General features: G+C 42.9%; 45 non-coding genes and 1 pseudogene across 45 annotated transcripts; all 46 read right to left on the minus strand.

Moving 5' to 3' along the window:
* Window positions 1-290: 290 nt before the first annotated feature.
* Window positions 291-407, minus strand: LOC120295114. The gene has a single exon (XR_005552481.1). It is a non-coding gene; the product is annotated as a 5S ribosomal RNA (ribosomal RNA).
* Window positions 408-701: 294 nt separating this feature from the next.
* LOC120295102 lies at window positions 702-817 on the minus strand. Its single transcript, XR_005552469.1, has one exon. It is a non-coding gene; the product is annotated as a 5S ribosomal RNA (ribosomal RNA).
* A 293-nt stretch (window positions 818-1,110) lies between these two features.
* Window positions 1,111-1,227, minus strand: LOC120295115. The gene has a single exon (XR_005552482.1). It is a non-coding gene; the product is annotated as a 5S ribosomal RNA (ribosomal RNA).
* Window positions 1,228-1,521: 294 nt separating this feature from the next.
* On the minus strand, window positions 1,522-1,637 carry LOC120295156. The gene has a single exon (XR_005552522.1). It is a non-coding gene; the product is annotated as a 5S ribosomal RNA (ribosomal RNA).
* A 293-nt stretch (window positions 1,638-1,930) lies between these two features.
* LOC120295116 lies at window positions 1,931-2,047 on the minus strand. Its single transcript, XR_005552483.1, has one exon. It is a non-coding gene; the product is annotated as a 5S ribosomal RNA (ribosomal RNA).
* A 293-nt stretch (window positions 2,048-2,340) lies between these two features.
* LOC120295128 lies at window positions 2,341-2,457 on the minus strand. The gene has a single exon (XR_005552495.1). It is a non-coding gene; the product is annotated as a 5S ribosomal RNA (ribosomal RNA).
* A 293-nt stretch (window positions 2,458-2,750) lies between these two features.
* Window positions 2,751-2,866, minus strand: LOC120295103. Its single transcript, XR_005552470.1, has one exon. It is a non-coding gene; the product is annotated as a 5S ribosomal RNA (ribosomal RNA).
* A 290-nt stretch (window positions 2,867-3,156) lies between these two features.
* Window positions 3,157-3,271, minus strand: LOC120295148. The gene has a single exon (XR_005552515.1). It is a non-coding gene; the product is annotated as a 5S ribosomal RNA (ribosomal RNA).
* A 291-nt stretch (window positions 3,272-3,562) lies between these two features.
* Window positions 3,563-3,679, minus strand: LOC120295129. Its single transcript, XR_005552496.1, has one exon. It is a non-coding gene; the product is annotated as a 5S ribosomal RNA (ribosomal RNA).
* A 291-nt stretch (window positions 3,680-3,970) lies between these two features.
* LOC120295206 lies at window positions 3,971-4,089 on the minus strand. Its single transcript, XR_005552564.1, has one exon. It is a non-coding gene; the product is annotated as a 5S ribosomal RNA (ribosomal RNA).
* A 295-nt stretch (window positions 4,090-4,384) lies between these two features.
* On the minus strand, window positions 4,385-4,499 carry LOC120295149. The gene has a single exon (XR_005552516.1). It is a non-coding gene; the product is annotated as a 5S ribosomal RNA (ribosomal RNA).
* A 292-nt stretch (window positions 4,500-4,791) lies between these two features.
* LOC120295127 lies at window positions 4,792-4,910 on the minus strand. The gene has a single exon (XR_005552494.1). It is a non-coding gene; the product is annotated as a 5S ribosomal RNA (ribosomal RNA).
* Window positions 4,911-5,203: 293 nt separating this feature from the next.
* LOC120295150 lies at window positions 5,204-5,318 on the minus strand. The gene has a single exon (XR_005552517.1). It is a non-coding gene; the product is annotated as a 5S ribosomal RNA (ribosomal RNA).
* Window positions 5,319-5,612: 294 nt separating this feature from the next.
* Window positions 5,613-5,731, minus strand: LOC120295222. The gene has a single exon (XR_005552580.1). It is a non-coding gene; the product is annotated as a 5S ribosomal RNA (ribosomal RNA).
* A 295-nt stretch (window positions 5,732-6,026) lies between these two features.
* On the minus strand, window positions 6,027-6,143 carry LOC120295130. The gene has a single exon (XR_005552497.1). It is a non-coding gene; the product is annotated as a 5S ribosomal RNA (ribosomal RNA).
* A 294-nt stretch (window positions 6,144-6,437) lies between these two features.
* On the minus strand, window positions 6,438-6,556 carry LOC120295218. The gene has a single exon (XR_005552576.1). It is a non-coding gene; the product is annotated as a 5S ribosomal RNA (ribosomal RNA).
* Window positions 6,557-6,853: 297 nt separating this feature from the next.
* Window positions 6,854-6,970, minus strand: LOC120295131. The gene has a single exon (XR_005552498.1). It is a non-coding gene; the product is annotated as a 5S ribosomal RNA (ribosomal RNA).
* Window positions 6,971-7,263: 293 nt separating this feature from the next.
* LOC120295229 lies at window positions 7,264-7,382 on the minus strand. The gene has a single exon (XR_005552587.1). It is a non-coding gene; the product is annotated as a 5S ribosomal RNA (ribosomal RNA).
* Window positions 7,383-7,675: 293 nt separating this feature from the next.
* Window positions 7,676-7,793, minus strand: LOC120295158. Its single transcript, XR_005552524.1, has one exon. It is a non-coding gene; the product is annotated as a 5S ribosomal RNA (ribosomal RNA).
* Window positions 7,794-8,085: 292 nt separating this feature from the next.
* On the minus strand, window positions 8,086-8,201 carry LOC120295104. Its single transcript, XR_005552471.1, has one exon. It is a non-coding gene; the product is annotated as a 5S ribosomal RNA (ribosomal RNA).
* Window positions 8,202-8,492: 291 nt separating this feature from the next.
* On the minus strand, window positions 8,493-8,611 carry LOC120295166. Its single transcript, XR_005552531.1, has one exon. It is a non-coding gene; the product is annotated as a 5S ribosomal RNA (ribosomal RNA).
* A 291-nt stretch (window positions 8,612-8,902) lies between these two features.
* Window positions 8,903-9,019, minus strand: LOC120295132. Its single transcript, XR_005552499.1, has one exon. It is a non-coding gene; the product is annotated as a 5S ribosomal RNA (ribosomal RNA).
* A 293-nt stretch (window positions 9,020-9,312) lies between these two features.
* Window positions 9,313-9,431, minus strand: LOC120295240. The gene has a single exon (XR_005552598.1). It is a non-coding gene; the product is annotated as a 5S ribosomal RNA (ribosomal RNA).
* A 291-nt stretch (window positions 9,432-9,722) lies between these two features.
* LOC120295161 lies at window positions 9,723-9,838 on the minus strand. The gene has a single exon (XR_005552527.1). It is a non-coding gene; the product is annotated as a 5S ribosomal RNA (ribosomal RNA).
* A 294-nt stretch (window positions 9,839-10,132) lies between these two features.
* LOC120295113 lies at window positions 10,133-10,248 on the minus strand. Its single transcript, XR_005552480.1, has one exon. It is a non-coding gene; the product is annotated as a 5S ribosomal RNA (ribosomal RNA).
* A 295-nt stretch (window positions 10,249-10,543) lies between these two features.
* On the minus strand, window positions 10,544-10,660 carry LOC120295134. The gene has a single exon (XR_005552501.1). It is a non-coding gene; the product is annotated as a 5S ribosomal RNA (ribosomal RNA).
* A 294-nt stretch (window positions 10,661-10,954) lies between these two features.
* LOC120295135 lies at window positions 10,955-11,071 on the minus strand. Its single transcript, XR_005552502.1, has one exon. It is a non-coding gene; the product is annotated as a 5S ribosomal RNA (ribosomal RNA).
* A 294-nt stretch (window positions 11,072-11,365) lies between these two features.
* Window positions 11,366-11,482, minus strand: LOC120295157. The gene has a single exon (XR_005552523.1). It is a non-coding gene; the product is annotated as a 5S ribosomal RNA (ribosomal RNA).
* Window positions 11,483-11,775: 293 nt separating this feature from the next.
* On the minus strand, window positions 11,776-11,891 carry LOC120295105. The gene has a single exon (XR_005552472.1). It is a non-coding gene; the product is annotated as a 5S ribosomal RNA (ribosomal RNA).
* Window positions 11,892-12,185: 294 nt separating this feature from the next.
* On the minus strand, window positions 12,186-12,300 carry LOC120295169 (annotated as a pseudogene).
* A 292-nt stretch (window positions 12,301-12,592) lies between these two features.
* On the minus strand, window positions 12,593-12,708 carry LOC120295106. Its single transcript, XR_005552473.1, has one exon. It is a non-coding gene; the product is annotated as a 5S ribosomal RNA (ribosomal RNA).
* A 290-nt stretch (window positions 12,709-12,998) lies between these two features.
* Window positions 12,999-13,113, minus strand: LOC120295151. The gene has a single exon (XR_005552518.1). It is a non-coding gene; the product is annotated as a 5S ribosomal RNA (ribosomal RNA).
* A 295-nt stretch (window positions 13,114-13,408) lies between these two features.
* LOC120295144 lies at window positions 13,409-13,527 on the minus strand. Its single transcript, XR_005552511.1, has one exon. It is a non-coding gene; the product is annotated as a 5S ribosomal RNA (ribosomal RNA).
* Window positions 13,528-13,820: 293 nt separating this feature from the next.
* Window positions 13,821-13,937, minus strand: LOC120295136. The gene has a single exon (XR_005552503.1). It is a non-coding gene; the product is annotated as a 5S ribosomal RNA (ribosomal RNA).
* Window positions 13,938-14,230: 293 nt separating this feature from the next.
* LOC120295162 lies at window positions 14,231-14,346 on the minus strand. The gene has a single exon (XR_005552528.1). It is a non-coding gene; the product is annotated as a 5S ribosomal RNA (ribosomal RNA).
* Window positions 14,347-14,640: 294 nt separating this feature from the next.
* On the minus strand, window positions 14,641-14,757 carry LOC120295137. Its single transcript, XR_005552504.1, has one exon. It is a non-coding gene; the product is annotated as a 5S ribosomal RNA (ribosomal RNA).
* Window positions 14,758-15,052: 295 nt separating this feature from the next.
* On the minus strand, window positions 15,053-15,168 carry LOC120295107. Its single transcript, XR_005552474.1, has one exon. It is a non-coding gene; the product is annotated as a 5S ribosomal RNA (ribosomal RNA).
* Window positions 15,169-15,459: 291 nt separating this feature from the next.
* LOC120295152 lies at window positions 15,460-15,574 on the minus strand. The gene has a single exon (XR_005552519.1). It is a non-coding gene; the product is annotated as a 5S ribosomal RNA (ribosomal RNA).
* Window positions 15,575-15,869: 295 nt separating this feature from the next.
* On the minus strand, window positions 15,870-15,985 carry LOC120295108. The gene has a single exon (XR_005552475.1). It is a non-coding gene; the product is annotated as a 5S ribosomal RNA (ribosomal RNA).
* A 290-nt stretch (window positions 15,986-16,275) lies between these two features.
* LOC120295138 lies at window positions 16,276-16,392 on the minus strand. The gene has a single exon (XR_005552505.1). It is a non-coding gene; the product is annotated as a 5S ribosomal RNA (ribosomal RNA).
* Window positions 16,393-16,685: 293 nt separating this feature from the next.
* LOC120295163 lies at window positions 16,686-16,801 on the minus strand. Its single transcript, XR_005552529.1, has one exon. It is a non-coding gene; the product is annotated as a 5S ribosomal RNA (ribosomal RNA).
* A 293-nt stretch (window positions 16,802-17,094) lies between these two features.
* LOC120295117 lies at window positions 17,095-17,211 on the minus strand. The gene has a single exon (XR_005552484.1). It is a non-coding gene; the product is annotated as a 5S ribosomal RNA (ribosomal RNA).
* A 293-nt stretch (window positions 17,212-17,504) lies between these two features.
* Window positions 17,505-17,620, minus strand: LOC120295109. The gene has a single exon (XR_005552476.1). It is a non-coding gene; the product is annotated as a 5S ribosomal RNA (ribosomal RNA).
* Window positions 17,621-17,912: 292 nt separating this feature from the next.
* On the minus strand, window positions 17,913-18,028 carry LOC120295111. The gene has a single exon (XR_005552478.1). It is a non-coding gene; the product is annotated as a 5S ribosomal RNA (ribosomal RNA).
* A 291-nt stretch (window positions 18,029-18,319) lies between these two features.
* Window positions 18,320-18,436, minus strand: LOC120295139. Its single transcript, XR_005552506.1, has one exon. It is a non-coding gene; the product is annotated as a 5S ribosomal RNA (ribosomal RNA).
* Window positions 18,437-18,730: 294 nt separating this feature from the next.
* LOC120295140 lies at window positions 18,731-18,847 on the minus strand. The gene has a single exon (XR_005552507.1). It is a non-coding gene; the product is annotated as a 5S ribosomal RNA (ribosomal RNA).
* Window positions 18,848-19,011: the final 164 nt, after the last annotated feature.

Raw genomic sequence — 19,011 nt, forward strand, 5'->3', positions numbered from 1 at the left:
TGTTACGCATTGCAAACTTATTTGAAGCAAAAGCCATTTCTCGTCTTAAGAAATGTCCGCGAGTTCTACTTCCGGCTTTCGAGGAGCCGTTGCGCAATCGCCGGATAAATTAACGATATATTAACTTAGAAACAACGGAAAATATACGGAGAACTTTTAAAAACCGTTTCCCTCGATCGAAATCTCGACTCGGGAAATCGTCAATATAAGAATAAAAAACGAAATAAATCTAAAATCGATCGAAATGTCGACCCGGCAAATCGTCAAAATAAAAATAAAAACGAAAAGAAGGGGTGCAACACGAGGACTTCCCAGGAGGTCACCCATCCTAGTACTACTCTCGCCCAAGCACGCTTAACCGGAGTTACGATGGGATCCGGTGCATTAGTGCTGGTATGATCGCACCCGTCATGTTACGCATTGCAAACTTATTTGAAGCAAAAGCCATTTCTCGTCTTAAGAAATGTCCGCGAGTTCTACTTCCGGCTTTCGAGGAGCCGTTGCGCAATCGCCGGATAAATTAACGATATATTAACTTAGAAACAACGGAAAATATACGGAGAACTTTTAAAAACCGTTTCCCTCGATCGAAATCTCGACTCGGGAAATCGTCAATATAAGAAATAAAAAACGAAATCAATCTAAAATCGATCGAAATCTCGACCCGGCAAATCGTCAAAATAAAAATAAAAACGAAAAAAGGGGTGCAACACGAGGACTTCCCGGGAGGTCACCCATCCTAGTACTACTCTCGCCCAAGCACGCTTAACCGGAGTTCGATGGGATCCGGTGCATTAGTGCTGGTATGATCGCACCCGTCATGTTACGCATTGCAAACTTATTTGAAGCAAAAGCCATTTTCGTCTTAAGAAATGTCCGCAGAGTTCTACTTCCGGCTTTCGAGGAGCCCGTTGCGCAATCGCCGGATAAATTAACGATATATTAACTTAGAAACAACGGAAATATACGGAGAACTTTTAAAAACCGTTTCCCTCGATCGAAATCTCGACTCGGGAAATCGTCAATATAAGAATAAAAAACGAAATAAATCTAAAATCGATCGAAATCTCGACCCGGCAAATCGTCAAAATAAAAATAAAAACGAAAAAAGGGGTGCAACACGAGGACTTCCCAGGAGGTCACCCATCCTAGTACTACTCTCGCCCAAGCACGCTTAACCGGAGTTACGATGGGATCCGGTGCATTAGTGCTGGTATGATCGCACCCGTCATGTTACGCATTGCAAACTTATTTGAAGCAAAAGCCATTTCTCGTCTTAAGAAATGTCCGCGAGTTCTACTTCCGGCTTTCGAGGAGCCGTTGCGCAATCGCCGGATAAATTAACGATATATTAACTTAGAAACAACGGAAAATATACGGAGAACTTTTAAAAACCGTTTCCCTCGATCGAAATCTCGACTCGGGAAATCGTCAATATAAGAATAAAAAACGAAATAAATCTAAAATCGATCGAAATCTCGACCCGGCAAATCGTCAAAATAAAAATAAAAACGAAAAAGAGGGGTGCAACACGAGGACTTCCAGGAGGTCACCCATCCTAGTACTACTCTCGCCCAAGCACGCTTAACCGGAGTTACGATGGGATCCGGTGCATTAGTGCTGGTATGATCGCACCCGTCATGTTACGCATTGCAAACTTATTTGAAGCAAAAGCCATTTCTCGTCTTAAGAAATGTCCGCGAGTTCTACTTCCGGCTTTCGAGGAGCCGTTGCGCAATCGCCGGATAAATTAACGATATATTAACTTAGAAACAACGGAAAATATACGGAGAACTTTTAAAAACCGTTTCCCTCGATCGAAATCTCGACCCGGGAAATCGTCAAAATAATAAAATAAAACGAAATCAATCTAAAATCGATCGAAATCTCGACCCGGAAATCGTCAAAATAAAAATAAAAACGAAAAAGAGGGGTGCAACACGAGGACTTCCCAGGAGGTCACCCATCCTAGTACTACTCTCGCCCAAGCACGCTTAACCGGAGTTACGATGGGATCCGGTGCATTAGTGCTGGTATGATCGCACCCGTCATGTTACGCATTGCAAACTTATTTGAAGCAAAAGCCATTTTCGTCTTAAGAAATGTCCGCGAGTTCTACTTCCGGCTTTCGAGGAGCCGTTGCGCAATCGCCGGATAAATTAACGATATATTAACTTAGAAACAACGGAAAATATACGGAGAACTTTTAAAAACCGTTTCCCTCGATCGAAATCTCGACTCGGGAAATCGTCAATATAAGAAAAAAAACAGAAATCAATCTAAAATCGATCGAAATCTCGACCCGGCAAATCGTCAAAATAAAAATAAAAACGAAAAAGAGGGGTGCAACACGAGGACTTCCCGGGAGGTCACCCATCCTAGTACTACTCTCGCCCAAGCACGCTTAACCGGAGTTACGATGGGATCCGGTGCATTAGTGCTGGTATGATCGCACCCGTCATGTTACGCATTGCAAACTTATTTGAAGCAAAAGCCATTTCTCGTCTTAAGAAATGTCCGCGAGTTCTACTTCCGGCTTTCGAGGAGCCGTTGCGCAATCGCCGGATAAATTAACGATATATTAACTTAGAAACAACGGAAAATATACGGAGAACTTTTAAAAACCGTTTCCCTCGATCGAAATCTCGACTCGGGAAATCGTCAATATAAGAATAAAAAACGAAATAAATCTAAAATCGATCGAAATCTCGACCCGGCAAATCGTCAAAATAAAAATAAAAACGAAAAGAGGGGTGCAACACGAGGACTTCCCGGGAGGTCACCCATCCTAGTACTACTCTCGCCCAAGCACGCTTAACCGGAGTTCGATGGGATCCGGTGCATTAGTGCTGGTATGATCGCACCCGTCATGTTACGCATTGCAAACTTATTTGAAGCAAAAGCCATTTTCGTCTTAAGAAATGTCCGCGAGTTCTACTTCCGGCTTTCGAGGAGCCGTTGCGCAATCGCCGGATAAATTAACGATATATTAACTTAGAAACAACGGAAAATATACGGAGAACTTTTAAAAACCGTTTCCCTCGATCGAAATCTCGACTCGGGAAATCGTCAATATAAGAAAAAAAAAGAAATCAATCTAAAATCGATCGAAATCTCGACCCGGCAAATCGTCAAAATAAAAATAAAAACGAAAAAGGGGTGCAACACGAGGACTTCCCGGAGGTCACCCATCCTAGTACTACTCTCGCCCAAGCACGCTTAACCGGAGTTCGATGGGATCCGGTGCATTAGTGCTGGTATGATCGCACCCGTCATGTTACGCATTGCAAACTTATTTGAAGCAAAAGCCATTTCTCGTCTTAAGAAATGTCCGCGAGTTCTACTTCCGGCTTTCGAGCCGTTGCGCAATCGCCGGATAAATTAACGATATATTAACTTAGAAACAACGGAAAATATACGGAGAACTTTTAAAAACCGTTTCCCTCGATCGAAATCTCGACTCGGGAAATCGTCAATATAAGAATAAAAAACAGAAATAAATCTAAAATCGATCGAAATCTCGACCCGGCAAATCGTCAAAATAAAAATAAAAACGAAAAGAGGGGTGCAACACGAGGACTTCCCGGGAGGTCACCCATCCTAGTACTACTCTCGCCCAAGCACGCTTAACCGGAGTTACGATGGGATCCGGTGCATTAGTGCTGGTATGATCGCACCCGTCATGTTACGCATTGCAAACTTATTTGAAGCAAAAGCCATTTCTCGTCTTAAGAAATGTCCGCGAGTTCTACTTCCGGCTTTCGAGCCGTTGCGCAATCGCCGGATAAATTAACGATATATTAACTTAGAAACAACGGAAAATATACGGAGAACTTTTAAAAACCGTTTCCCTCGATCGAAATCTCGACTCGGGAAATCGTCAATATAAGAATAAAAAACAGAAATAAATCTAAAATCGATCGAAATCTCGACCCGGCAAATCGTCAAAATAAAAATAAAAACGAAAAAAGGGGTGCAACACGAGGACTTCCCAGGAGGTCACCCATCCTAGTACTACTCTCGGCCAAGCACGCTTAACTTCGGAGTTCTGATGGGATCCGGTGCATTAGTGCTGGTATGATCGCACCCGTCATGTTACGCATTGCAAACTTATTTGAAGCAAAAGCCATTTCTCGTCTTAAGAAATGTCCGGCGAGTTCTACTTCCGGCTTTCGAGGAGCCGTTGCGCAATCGCCGGATAAATTAACGATATATTAACTTAGAAACAACGGAAAATATACGGAGAACTTTTAAAAACCGTTTCCCTCGATCGAAATCTCGACTCGGGAAATCGTCAATATAAGAATATAAAAAGAAATCAATCTAAAATCGATCGAAATCTCGACCCGGCAAATCGTCAAAATAAAAATAAAAACGAAAAAGAGGGGTGCAACACGAGGACTTCCCGGAGGTCACCCATCCTAGTACTACTCTCGCCCAAGCACGCTTAACCGGAGTTCGATGGGATCCGGTGCATTAGTGCTGGTATGATCGCACCCGTCATGTTACGCATTGCAAACTTATTTGAAGCAAAAGCCATTTCTCGTCTTAAGAAATGTCCGCGAGTTCTACTTCCGGCTTTCGAGCCGTTGCGCAATCGCCGGATAAATTAACGATATATTAACTTAGAAACAACGGAAAATATACGGAGAACTTTTAAAAACCGTTTCCCTCGATCGAAATCTCGACTCGGGAAATCGTCAATATAAGAATAAAAAACAGAAATAAATCTAAAATCGATCGAAATCTCGACCCGGCAAATCGTCAAAATAAAAATAAAAACGAAAAAGAGGGGTGCAACACGAGGACTTCCCAGGAGGTCACCCATCCTAGTACTACTCTCGCCCAAGCACGCTTAACTTCGGAGTTCTGATGGGATCCGGTGCATTAGTGCTGGTATGATCGCACCCGTCATGTTACGCATTGCAAACTTATTTGAAGCAAAAGCCATTTCTCGTCTTAAGAAATGTCCGCGAGTTCTACTTCCGGCTTTCGAGGAGCCGTTGCGCAATCGCCGGATAAATTAACGATATATTAACTTAGAAACAACGGAAAATATACGGAGAACTTTTAAAAACCGTTTCCCTCGATCGAAATCTCGACTCGGGAAATCGTCAAAATAAGAATATAAAACGAAATCAATCTAAAATCGATCGAAATCTCGACCCGGCAAATCGTCAAAATAAAAATAAAAACGAAAAGAGGGGTGCAACACGAGGACTTCCCGGAGGTCACCCATCCTAGTACTACTCTCGCCCAAGCACGCTTAACCGGAGTTCGATGGGATCCGGTGCATTAGTGCTGGTATGATCGCACCCGTCATGTTACGCATTGCAAACTTATTTGAAGCAAAAGCCATTTTCGTCTTAAGAAATGTCCGCGAGTTCTACTTCCGGCTTTCGAGGAGCCGTTGCGCAATCGCCGGATAAATTAACGATATATTAACTTAGAAACAACGGAAAATATACGGAGAACTTTTAAAAACCGTTTCCCTCGATCGAAATCTCGACTCGGGAAATCGTCAATATAAGAATAAAAAACAGAAATAAATCTAAAATCGATCGAAATCTCGACCCGGCAAATCGTCAAAATAAAAATAAAAACGAAAAAGAGGGGTGCAACACGAGGACTTCCCAGGAGGTCACCCATCCTAGTACTACTCTCGCCCAAGCACGCTTAACTTCGGAGTTATGATGGGATCCGGTGCATTAGTGCTGGTATGATCGCACCCGTCATGTTACGCATTGCAAACTTATTTGAAGCAAAAGCCATTTCTCGTCTTAAGAAATGTCCGCGAGTTCTACTTCCGGCTTTCGAGGAGCCGTTGCGCAATCGCCGGATAAATTAACGATATATTAACTTAGAAACAACGGAAAATATACGGAGAACTTTTAAAAACCGTTTCCCTCGATCGAAATCTCGACTCGGGAAATCGTCAATATAAGAATAAAAAACAGAAATAAATCTAAAATCGATCGAAATCTCGACCCGGCAAATCGTCAAAATAAAAATAAAAACGAAAAAGAGGGGTGCAACACGAGGACTTCCCGGGAGGTCACCCATCCTAGTACTACTCTCGCCCAAGCACGCTTAACCGGAGTTACGATGGGATCCGGTGCATTAGTGCTGGTATGATCGCACCCGTCATGTTACGCATTGCAAACTTATTTGAAGCAAAAGCCATTTCTCGTCTTAAGAAATGTCCGCGAGTTCTACTTCCGGCTTTCGAGGAGCCGTTGCGCAATCGCCGGATAAATTAACGATATATTAACTTAGAAACAACGGAAAATATACGGAGAACTTTTAAAAACCGTTTCCCTCGATCGAAATCTCGACTCGGGAAATCGTCAATATAAGAATAAAAAACGAAATAAATCTAAAATCGATCGAAATCTCGACCCGGCAAATCGTCAAAATAAAAATAAAAACGAAAAAGAGGGGTGCAACACGAGGACTTCCCAGGAGGTCACCCATCCTAGTACTACTCTCGCCCAAGCACGCTTAACTTCGGAGTTCTGATGGGATCCGGTGCATTAGTGCTGGTATGATCGCACCCGTCATGTTACGCATTGCAAACTTATTTGAAGCAAAAGCCATTTCTCGTCTTAAGAAATGTCCGCGAGTTCTACTTCCGGCTTTCGAGGAGCCGTTGCGCAATCGCCGGATAAATTAACGATATATTAACTTAGAAACAACGGAAAATATACGGAGAACTTTTAAAAACCGTTTCCCTCGATCGAAATCTCGACTCGGGAAATCGTCAATATAAGAATAAAAAAAACAGAAATAAATCTAAAATCGATCGAAATCTCGACCCGGCAAATCGTCAAAATAAAAATAAAAACGAAAAAGAGGGGTGCAACACGAGGACTTCCCGGGAGGTCACCCATCCTAGTACTACTCTCGCCCAAGCACGCTTAACCGGAGTTACGATGGGATCCGGTGCATTAGTGCTGGTATGATCGCACCCGTCATGTTACGCATTGCAAACTTATTTGAAGCAAAAGCCATTTCTCGTCTTAAGAAATGTCCGCGAGTTCTACTTCCGGCTTTCGAGGAGCCGTTGCGCAATCGCCGGATAAATTAACGATATATTAACTTAGAAACAACGGAAAATATACGGAGAACTTTTAAAAACCGTTTCCCTCGATCGAAATCTCGACTCGGGAAATCGTCAAAATAAGAATAAAAAACGAAATCAATCTAAAATCGATCGAAATCTCGACCCGGCAAATCGTCAAAATAAAAATAAAAACGAAAAAAGGGGTGCAACACGAGGACTTCCCAGGAGGTCACCCATCCTAGTACTACTCTCGCCCAAGCACGCTTAACTTCGGAGTTCTGATGGGATCCGGTGCATTAGTGCTGGTATGATCGCACCCGTCATGTTACGCATTGCAAACTTATTTGAAGCAAAAGCCATTTCTCGTCTTAAGAAATGTCCGCGAGTTCTACTTCCGGCTTTCGAGGAGCCGTTGCGCAATCGCCGGATAAATTAACGATATATTAACTTAGAAACAACGGAAAATATACGGAGAACTTTTAAAAACCGTTTCCCTCGATCGAAATCTCGACTCGGGAAATCGTCAATATAAGAATAAAAAACGAAATAAATCTAAAATCGATCGAAATCTCGACCCGGCAAATCGTCAAAATAAAAATAAAAACGAAAAAAGGGGTGCAACACGAGGACTTCCCCGGGAGGTCACCCATCCTAGTACTACTCTCGCCCAAGCACGCTTAACCGGAGTTACGATGGGATCCGGTGCATTAGTGCTGGTATGATCGCACCCGTCATGTTACGCATTGCAAACTTATTTGAAGCAAAAGCCATTTTCGTCTTAAGAAATGTCCGCGAGTTCTACTTCCGGCTTTCGAGGAGCCGTTGCGCAATCGCCGGATAAATTAACGATATATTAACTTAGAAACAACGGAAAATATACGGAGAACTTTTAAAAACCGTTTCCCTCGATCGAAATCTCGACTCGGGAAATCGTCAATATAAGAATAAAAAACAGAAATCAATCTAAAATCGATCGAAATCTCGACCCGGCAAATCGTCAAAATAAAAATAAAAACGAAAAAGGGGTGCAACACGAGGACTTCCCGGGAGGTCACCCATCCTAGTACTACTCTCGCCCAAGCACGCTTAACCGGAGTTCGATGGGATCCGGTGCATTAGTGCTGGTATGATCGCACCCGTCATGTTACGCATTGCAAACTTATTTGAAGCAAAAGCCATTTCTCGTCTTAAGAAATGTCCGCGAGTTCTACTTCCGGCTTTCGAGCCGTTGCGCAATCGCCGGATAAATTAACGATATATTAACTTAGAAACAACGGAAAATATACGGAGAACTTTTAAAAACCGTTTCCCTCGATCGAAATCTCGACTCGGGAAATCGTCAATATAAGAATAAAAAACGAAATAAATCTAAAATCGATCGAAATCTCGACCCGGCAAATCGTCAAAATAAAAATAAAAACGAAAAAGAGGGGTGCAACACGAGGACTTCCCAGGAGGTCACCCATCCTAGTACTACTCTCGCCCAAGCACGCTTAACTTCGGAGTTCCGATGGGATCCGGTGCATTAGTGCTGGTATGATCGCACCCGTCATGTTACGCATTGCAAACTTATTTGAAGCAAAAGCCATTTCTCGTCTTAAGAAATGTCCGCGAGTTCTACTTCCGGCTTTCGAGCCGTTGCGCAATCGCCGGATAAATTAACGATATATTAACTTAGAAACAACGGAAAATATACGGAGAACTTTTAAAAACCGTTTCCCTCGATCGAAATCTCGACTCGGGAAATCGTCAATATAAGAATAAAAAACAGAAATCAATCTAAAATCGATCGAAATCTCGACCCGGCAAATCGTCAAAATAAAAATAAAAACGAAAAGAGGGGTGCAACACGAGGACTTCCCGGGAGGTCACCCATCCTAGTACTACTCTCGCCCAAGCACGCTTAACCGGAGTTACGATGGGATCCGGTGCATTAGTGCTGGTATGATCGCACCCGTCATGTTACGCATTGCAAACTTATTTGAAGCAAAAGCCATTTCTCGTCTTAAGAAATGTCCGCGAGTTCTACTTCCGGCTTTCGAGGAGCCGTTGCGCAATCGCCGGATAAATTAACGATATATTAACTTAGAAACAACGGAAAATATACGGAGAACTTTTAAAAACCGTTTCCCTCGATCGAAATCTCGACTCGGGAAATCGTCAATATAAGAATAAAAAAAGAAATAAATCTAAAATCGATCGAAATCTCGACCCGGCAAATCGTCAAAATAAAAATAAAAACGAAAAGAGGGGTGCAACACGAGGACTTCCCAGGAGGTCACCCATCCTAGTACTACTCTCGCCCAAGCACGCTTAACTTCGGAGTTCTGATGGGATCCGGTGCATTAGTGCTGGTATGATCGCACCCGTCATGTTACGCATTGCAAACTTATTTGAAGCAAAAGCCATTTTCGTCTTAAGAAATGTCCGCGAGTTCTACTTCCGGCTTTCGAGGAGCCGTTGCGCAATCGCCGGATAAATTAACGATATATTAACTTAGAAACAACGGAAAATATACGGAGAACTTTTAAAAACCGTTTCCCTCGATCGAAATCTCGACTCGGGAAATCGTCAAAATAATAAAATAAAAAGAAATCAATTTAAAATCGATCGAAATCTCGACCCGGCAAATCGTCAAAATAAAAATAAAAACGAAAAAGGGGTGCAACACGAGGACTTCCCGGAGGTCACCCATCCTAGTACTACTCTCGCCCAAGCACGCTTAACCGGAGTTACGATGGGATCCGGTGCATTAGTGCTGGTATGATCGCACCCGTCATGTTACGCATTGCAAACTTATTTGAAGCAAAAGCCATTTCTCGTCTTAAGAAATGTCCGCGAGTTCTACTTCCGGCTTTCGAGGAGCCGTTGCGCAATCGCCGGATAAATTAACGATATATTAACTTAGAAACAACGGAAAATATACGGAGAACTTTTAAAAACCGTTTCCCTCGATCGAAATCTCGACTCGGGAAATCGTCAAAATAAGAATAAAAAACGAAATCAATCTAAAATCGATCGAAATCTCGACCCGGCAAATCGCCAAAATAAAAATAAAAACGAAAAAGAGGGGTGCAACACGAGGACTTCCCGGAAGGTCACCCATCCTAGTACTACTCTCGCCCAAGCACGCTTAACCGGAGTTCGATGGGATCCGGTGCATTAGTGCTGGTATGATCGCACCCGTCATGTTACGCATTGCAAACTTATTTGAAGCAAAAGCCATTTCTCGTCTTAAGAAATGTCCGCGAGTTCTACTTCCGGCTTTCGAGGAGCCGTTGCGCAATCGCCGGATAAATTAACGATATATTAACTTAGAAACAACGGAAAATATACGGAGAACTTTTAAAAACCGTTTCCCTCGATCGAAATCTCGACTCGGGAAATCGTCAATATAAGAATAAAAAACAGAAATAAATCTAAAATCGATCGAAATCTCGACCCGGCAAATCGTCAAAATAAAAATAAAAACGAAAAAGAGGGGTGCAACACGAGGACTTCCCGGGAGGTCACCCATCCTAGTACTACTCTCGCCCAAGCACGCTTAACCGGAGTTACGATGGGATCCGGTGCATTAGTGCTGGTATGATCGCACCCGTCATGTTACGCATTGCAAACTTATTTGAAGCAAAAGCCATTTCTCGTCTTAAGAAATGTCCGCGAGTTCTACTTCCGGCTTTCGAGGAGCCGTTGCGCAATCGCCGGATAAATTAACGATATATTAACTTAGAAACAACGGAAAATATACGGAGAACTTTTAAAAACCGTTTCCCTCGATCGAAATCTCGACTCGGGAAATCGTCAAAATAAGAATAAAAAACAGAAATAAATCTAAAATCGATCGAAATCTCGACCCGGCAAATCGTCAAAATAAAAATAAAAACGAAAAAAGGGGTGCAACACGAGGACTTCCCGGGAGGTCACCCATCCTAGTACTACTCTCGCCCAAGCACGCTTAACCGGAGTTACGATGGGATCCGGTGCATTAGTGCTGGTATGATCGCACCCGTCATGTTACGCATTGCAAACTTATTTGAAGCAAAAGCCATTTCTCGTCTTAAGAAATGTCCGCGAGTTCTACTTCCGGCTTTCGAGGAGCCGTTGCGCAATCGCCGGATAAATTAACGATATATTAACTTAGAAACAACGGAAAATATACGGAGAACTTTTAAAAACCGTTTCCCTCGATCGAAATCTCGACTCGGGAAATCGTCAATATAAGAATAAAAAACGAAATAAATCTAAAATCGATCGAAATCTCGACCCGGCAAATCGTCAAAATAAAAATAAAAACGAAAATGAGGGGTGCATCACGAGGACTTCCGAGGAGGTCACCCATCCTAGTACTACTCTCGCCCAAGCACGCTTAACCGGAGTTACGATGGGATCCGGTGCATTAGTGCTGGTATGATCGCACCCGTCATGTTACGCATTGCAAACTTATTTGAAGCAAAAGCCATTTCTCGTCTTAAGAAATGTCCGCGAGTTCTACTTCCGGCTTTCGAGGAGCCGTTGCGCAATCGCCGGATAAATTAACGATATATTAACTTAGAAACAACGGAAAATATACGGAGAACTTTTAAAAACCGTTTCCCTCGATCGAAATCTCGACTCGGGAAATCGTCAATATAAGAAAAAAAACAGAAATCAATCTAAAATCGATCGAAATCTCGACCCGGCAAATCGTCAAAATAAAAATAAAAACGAAAAGAGGGGTGCAACACGAGGACTTCCCGGGAGGTCACCCATCCTAGTACTACTCTCGCCCAAGCACGCTTAACCGGAGTTCGATGGGATCCGGTGCATTAGTGCTGGTATGATCGCACCCGTCATGTTACGCATTGCAAACTTATTTGAAGCAAAAGCCATTTCTCGTCTTAAGAAATGTCCGCGAGTTCTACTTCCGGCTTTCGAGGAGCCGTTGCGCAATCGCCGGATAAATTAACGATATATTAACTTAGAAACAACGGAAAATATACGGAGAACTTTTAAAAACCGTTTCCCTCGATCGAAATCTCGACTCGGGAAATCGTCAATATAAGAATAAAAAACAGAAATAAATCTAAAATCGATCGAAATCTCGACCCGGCAAATCGTCAAAATAAAAATAAAAACGAAAAAAGGGGTGCACACGAGGACTTCCCGGAGGTCACCCATCCTAGTACTACTCTCGCCCAAGCACGCTTAACCGGAGTTACGATGGGATCCGGTGCATTAGTGCTGGTATGATCGCACCCGTCATGTTACGCATTGCAAACTTATTTGAAGCAAAAGCCATTTTCGTCTTAAGAAATGTCCGCGAGTTCTACTTCCGGCTTTCGAGGAGCCGTTGCGCAATCGCCGGATAAATTAACGATATATTAACTTAGAAACAACGGAAAATATACGGAGAACTTTTAAAAACCGTTTCCCTCGATCGAAATCTCGACTCGGGAAATCGTCAATATAAGAATAAAAAACAGAAATAAATCTAAAATCGATCGAAATCTCGACCCGGCAAATCGTCAAAATAAAAATAAAAACGAAAAAGGGGTGCAACACGAGGACTTCCCGGGAGGTCACCCATCCTAGTACTACTCTCGCCCAAGCACGCTTAACCGGAGTTCGATGGGATCCGGTGCATTAGTGCTGGTATGATCGCACCCGTCATGTTACGCATTGCAAACTTATTTGAAGCAAAAGCCATTTTCGTCTTAAGAAATGTCCGCGAGTTCTACTTCCGGCTTTCGAGCCGTTGCGCAATCGCCGGATAAATTAACGATATATTAACTTAGAAACAACGGAAAATATACGGAGAACTTTTAAAAACCGTTTCCCTCGATCGAAATCTCGACTCGGGAAATCGTCAATATAAGAATAAAAAACAGAAATAAATCTAAAATCGATCGAAATCTCGACCCGGCAAATCGTCAAAATAAAAATAAAAACGAAAAGAGGGGTGCAACACGAGGACTTCCCGGAGGTCACCCATCCTAGTACTACTCTCGCCCAAGCACGCTTAACCGGAGTTCGATGGGATCCGGTGCATTAGTGCTGGTATGATCGCACCCGTCATGTTACGCATTGCAAACTTATTTGAAGCAAAAGCCATTTCTCGTCTTAAGAAATGTCCGCGAGTTCTACTTCCGGCTTTCGAGGAGCCGTTGCGCAATCGCCGGATAAATTAACGATATATTAACTTAGAAACAACGGAAAATATACGGAGAACTTTTAAAAACCGTTTCCCTCGATCGAAATCTCGACTCGGGAAATCGTCAATATAAGAATAAAAAACAGAAATAAATCTAAAATCGATCGAAATCTCGACCCGGCAAATCGTCAAAATAAAAATAAAAACGAAAAAGAGGGGTGCAACACGAGGACTTCCCGGGAGGTCACCCATCCTAGTACTACTCTCGCCCAAGCACGCTTAACTTCGGAGTTCTGATGGGATCCGGTGCATTAGTGCTGGTATGATCGCACCCGTCATGTTACGCATTGCAAACTTATTTGAAGCAAAAGCCATTTCTCGTCTTAAGAAATGTCCGCGAGTTCTACTTCCGGCTTTCGAGGAGCCGTTGCGCAATCGCCGGATAAATTAACGATATATTAACTTAGAAACAACGGAAAATATACGGAGAACTTTTAAAAACCGTTTCCCTCGATCGAAATCTCGACTCGGGAAATCGTCAATATAAGAATATAAAACGAAATCAATCTAAAATCGATCGAAATGTCGACCCGGCAAATCGTCAAAATAAAAATAAAAACGAAAAGAGGGGTGCAACACGAGGACTTCCCGGGAGGTCACCCATCCTAGTACTACTCTCGCCCAAGCACGCTTAACCGGAGTTACGATGGGATCCGGTGCATTAGTGCTGGTATGATCGCACCCGTCATGTTACGCATTGCAAACTTATTTGAAGCAAAAGCCATTTTCGTCTTAAGAAATGTCCGCGAGTTCTACTTCCGGCTTTCGAGGAGCCGTTGCGCAATCGCCGGATAAATTAACGATATATTAACTTAGAAACAACGGAAAATATACGGAGAACTTTTAAAAACCGTTTCCCTCGATCGAAATCTCGACTCGGGAAATCGTCAATATAAGAATAAAAAACAGAAATAAATCTAAAATCGATCGAAATCTCGACCCGCAAATCGTCAAAATAAAAATAAAAACGAAAAAGAGGGGTGCAACACGAGGACTTCCCGGAGGTCACCCATCCTAGTACTACTCTCGCCCAAGCACGCTTAACCGGAGTTACGATGGGATCCGGTGCATTAGTGCTGGTATGATCGCACCCGTCATGTTACGCATTGCAAACTTATTTGAAGCAAAAGCCATTTCTCGTCTTAAGAAATGTCCGCGAGTTCTACTTCCGGCTTTCGAGGAGCCGTTGCGCAATCGCCGGATAAATTAACGATATATTAACTTAGAAACAACGGAAAATATACGGAGAACTTTTAAAAACCGTTTCCCTCGATCGAAATCTCGACTCGGGAAATCGTCAATATAAGAAAAAAAACAGAAATAAATCTAAAATCGATCGAAATCTCGACCCGGCAAATCGTCAAAATAAAAATAAAAAAAAAAAAGAGGGGTGCAACACGAGGACTTCCCGGGAGGTCACCCATCCTAGTACTACTCTCGCCCAAGCACGCTTAACCGGAGTTACGATGGGATCCGGTGCATTAGTGCTGGTATGATCGCACCCGTCATGTTACGCATTGCAAACTTATTTGAAGCAAAAGCCATTTCTCGTCTTAAGAAATGTCCGCGAGTTCTACTTCCGGCTTTCGAGGAGCCGTTGCGCAATCGCCGGATAAATTAACGATATATTAACTTAGAAACAACGGAAAATATACGGAGAACTTTTAAAAACCGTTTCCCTCGATCGAAATCTCGACTCGGGAAATCGTCAAAATAAGAATAAAAAACAGAAATCAATCTAAAATCGATCGAAATCTCGACCCGGCAAATCGTCAAAATAAAAATAAAAACGAAAAAGAGGGGTGCAACACGAGGACTTCCCGGGAGGTCACCCATCCTAGTACTACTCTCGCCCAAGCACGCTTAACCGGAGTTCGATGGGATCCGGTGCATTAGTGCTGGTATGATCGCACCCGTCATGTTACGCATTGCAAACTTATTTGAAGCAAAAGCCATTTTCGTCTTAAGAAATGTCCGCGAGTTCTACTTCCGGCTTTCGAGGAGCCGTTGCGCAATCGCCGGATAAATTAACGATATATTAACTTAGAAACAACGGAAAATATACGGAGAACTTTTAAAAACCGTTTCCCTCGATCGAAATCTCGACTCGGGAAATCGTCAATATAAAAAAAAAAAAGAAATAAATCTAAAATCGATCGAAATCTCGACCCGGCAAATCGTCAAAATAAAAATAAAAACGAAAAGAGGGGTGCAACACGAGGACTTCCCGGAGGTCACCCATCCTAGTACTACTCTCGCCCAAGCACGCTTAACCGGAGTTCGATGGGATCCGGTGCATTAGTGCTGGTATGATCGCACCCGTCATGTTACGCATTGCAAACTTATTTGAAGCAAAAGCCATTTCTCGTCTTAAGAAATGTCCGCGAGTTCTACTTCCGGCTTTCGAGGAGCCGTTGCGCAATCGCCGGATAAATTAACGATATATTAACTTAGAAACAACGGAAAATATACGGAGAACTTTTAAAAACCGTTTCCCTCGATCGAAATCTCGACTCGGGAAATCGTCAATATAAGAATAAAAAACAGAAATCAATCTAAAATCGATCGAAATCTCGACCCGGCAAATCGTCAAAATAAAAATAAAAACGAAAAAGAGGGGTGCAACACGAGGACTTCCCGGGAGGTCACCCATCCTAGTACTACTCTCGCCCAAGCACGCTTAACCGGAGTTCGATGGGATCCGGTGCATTAGTGCTGGTATGATCGCACCCGTCATGTTACGCATTGCAAACTTATTTGAAGCAAAAGCCATTTCTCGTCTTAAGAAATGTCCGCGAGTTCTACTTCCGGCTTTCGAGCCGTTGCGCAATCGCCGGATAAATTAACGATATATTAACTTAGAAACAACGGAAAATATACGGAGAACTTTTAAAAACCGTTTCCCTCGATCGAAATCTCGACTCGGGAAATCGTCAATATAAGAAAAAAAACAGAAATAAATCTAAAATCGATCGAAATCTCGACCCGGCAAATCGTCAAAATAAAAATAAAAACGAAAAGAGGGGTGCAACACGAGGACTTCCCGGGAGGTCACCCATCCTAGTACTACTCTCGCCCAAGCACGCTTAACCGGAGTTACGATGGGATCCGGTGCATTAGTGCTGGTATGATCGCACCCGTCATGTTACGCATTGCAAACTTATTTGAAGCAAAAGCCATTTCTCGTCTTAAGAAATGTCCGCGAGTTCTACTTCCGGCTTTCGAGGAGCCGTTGCGCAATCGCCGGATAAATTAACGATATATTAACTTAGAAACAACGGAAAATATACGGAGAACTTTTAAAAACCGTTTCCCTCGATCGAAATCTCGACTCGGGAAATCGTCAATATAAGAAAAAAAACAGAAATCAATCTAAAATCGATCGAAATCTCGACCCGGCAAATCGTCAAAATAAAAATAAAAACGAAAAAGAGGGGTCAACACGAGGACTTCCCTGGAGGTCACCCATCCTAGTACTACTCTCGCCCAAGCACGCTTAACCGGAGTTCGATGGGATCCGGTGCATTAGTGCTGGTATGATCGCACCCGTCATGTTACGCATTGCAAACTTATTTGAAGCAAAAGCCATTTCTCGTCTTAAGAAATGTCCGCGAGTTCTACTTCCGGCTTTCGAGGAGCCGTTGCGCAATCGCCGGATAAATTAACGATATATTAACTTAGAAACAACGGAAAATATACGGAGAACTTTTAAAAACCGTTTCCCTCGATCGAAATCTCGACTCGGGAAATCGTCAATATAAGAATAAAAAACAGAAATAAATCTAAAATCGATCGAAATCTCGACCCGGCAAATCGTCAAAATAAAAATAAAAACGAAAAAGGGGTGCAACACGAGGACTTCCCAGGAGGTCACCCATCCTAGTACTACTCTCGCCCAAGCACGCTTAACCGGAGTTACGATGGGATCCGGTGCATTAGTGCTGGTATGATCGCACCCGTCATGTTACGCATTGCAAACTTATTTGAAGCAAAAGCCATTTTCGTCTTAAGAAATGTCCGCGAGTTCTACTTCCGGCTTTCGAGGAGCCGTTGCGCAATCGCCGGATAAATTAACGATATATTAACTTAGAAACAACGGAAAATATACGGAGAACTTTTAAAAACCGTTTCCCTCGATCGAAATCTCGACTCGGGAAATCGTCAATATAAGAATATAAAAAAGAAATAAATCTAAAATCGATCGAAATCTCGACCCGGCAAATCGTCAAAATAAAAATAAAAACGAAAAAAGGGGTGCAACACGAGGACTTCCCGGGAGGTCACCCATCCTAGTACTACTCTCGCCCAAGCACGCTTAACCGGAGTTCGATGGGATCCGGTGCATTAGTGCTGGTATGATCGCACCCGTCATGTTACGCATTGCAAACTTATTTGAAGCAAAAGCCATTTCTCGTCTTAAGAAATGTCCGCGAGTTCTACTTCCGGCTTTCGAGGAGCCGTTGCGCAATCGCCGGATAAATTAACGATATATTAACTTAGAAACAACGGAAAATATACGGAGAACTTTTAAAAACCGTTTCCCTCGATCGAAATCTCGACTCGGGAAATCGTCAATATAAGAATATAAAACGAAATCAATCTAAAATCGATCGAAATGTCGACCCGGCAAATCGTCAAAATAAAAATAAAAACGAAAAAGGGGTGCAACACGAGGACTTCCCGGGAGGTCACCCATCCTAGTACTACTCTCGCCCAAGCACGCTTAACCGGAGTTCGATGGGATCCGGTGCATTAGTGCTGGTATGATCGCACCCGTCATGTTACGCATTGCAAACTTATTTGAAGCAAAAGCCATTTCTCGTCTTAAGAAATGTCCGCGAGTTCTACTTCCGGCTTTCGAGCCGTTGCGCAATCGCCGGATAAATTAACGATATATTAACTTAGAAACAACGGAAAATATACGGAGAACTTTTAAAAACCGTTTCCCTCGATCGAAATCTCGACTCGGGAAATCGTCAATATAAGAATAAAAAACAGAAATAAATCTAAAATCGATCGAAATCTCGACCCGGCAAATCGTCAAAATAAAAATAAAAACGAAAAGAGGGGTGCAACACGAGGACTTCCCGGGAGGTCACCCATCCTAGTACTACTCTCGCCCAAGCACGCTTAACCGGAGTTACGATGGGATCCGGTGCATTAGTGCTGGTATGATCGCACCCGTCATGTTACGCATTGCAAACTTATTTGAAGCAAAAGCCATTTCTCGTCTTAAGAAATGTCCGCGAGTTCTACTTCCGGCTTTCGAGGAGCCGTTGCGCAATCGCCGGATAAATTAACGATATATTAACTTAGAAACAACGGAAAATATACGGAGAACTTTTAAAAACCGTTTCCCTCGATCGAAATCTCGACTCGGGAAATCGTCAATATAAGAATAAAAAACGAAATAAATCTAAAATCGATCGAAATCTCGACCCGGCAAATCGTCAAAATAAAAATAAAAACGAAAAAGAGGGGTGCAACACGAGGACTTCCCGGGAGGTCACCCATCCTAGTACTACTCTCGCCCAAGCACGCTTAACCGGAGTTACGATGGGATCCGGTGCATTAGTGCTGGTATGATCGCACCCGTCATGTTACGCATTGCAAACTTATTTGAAGCAAAAGCCATTTCTCGTCTTAAGAAATGTCCGCGAGTTCTACTTCCGGCTTTCGAGGAGCCGTTGCGCAATCGCCGGATAAATTAACGATATATTAACTTAGAAACAACGGAAAATATACGGAGAACTTTTAA

This window comes from Eucalyptus grandis, chromosome 6, assembly GCF_016545825.1.
Source record: "Eucalyptus grandis isolate ANBG69807.140 chromosome 6, ASM1654582v1, whole genome shotgun sequence".
Taxonomy (NCBI): Eukaryota; Viridiplantae; Streptophyta; class Magnoliopsida; order Myrtales; family Myrtaceae; genus Eucalyptus; species Eucalyptus grandis.